This window comes from Rhagoletis pomonella, unplaced genomic scaffold (genome assembly GCF_013731165.1).
Source record: "Rhagoletis pomonella isolate Grant_MI unplaced genomic scaffold, Rhpom_1.0 Rhpom_scaffold_00014, whole genome shotgun sequence".
Taxonomy (NCBI): Eukaryota; Metazoa; Arthropoda; class Insecta; order Diptera; family Tephritidae; genus Rhagoletis; species Rhagoletis pomonella.
This window is the reverse complement of record NW_023458568.1, coordinates 578,562-579,154: the sequence shown is the minus strand read 5'-3', so window position 1 is coordinate 579,154 and position 593 is coordinate 578,562.

The window sequence follows — 593 nt, the reverse complement described above, 5'->3', positions numbered from 1 at the left end:
TTCGTCGAACACTGGTAAATATTATTCAGGAATTAGGTGCAGTTTAGGGCCACCAAAATTAATTTCGGTGCACACTCGGTTTCCGAGAAAATCGCAAAAATGTGTTTTGGGTCAGCCAGCGTGACGTCTCGCTAGCTGACCCACCCACTAATTTTCGTCGAACACTGGTAAATATTATTCAGGAATTAGGTGCAGTTTAGGGCCACCAAATGATAATTTACAAGGCGTACTTAGCACGGTGCATAGGCAACTGGCTGATAGGGATCGTCGGTTCGAATCCTACTGAAAGAAGTCTGATGAGGAAATGTGGTGATTTCCGAAATAGCTATCACTTCTACAATTTTTTCAAATTATTGTTGCTTTTCCACAATAAAAAAATTTTCATTTAAAACGGCCTCGAGCTCAATATAAATTGTTGAATATAATTGTTATAAAGGCCAAAAAAATAACAAAAACAAATAACTTAAGGACGAGCACACCTAAAATTTAAACATTCTAAAAATAGAATTATTAGCAAAAACCAACAATACCCACAACCACATGATGAAGTGAATTGCAGCGGAATAGCTGCGCTTGATTGTGTTGGCATAACA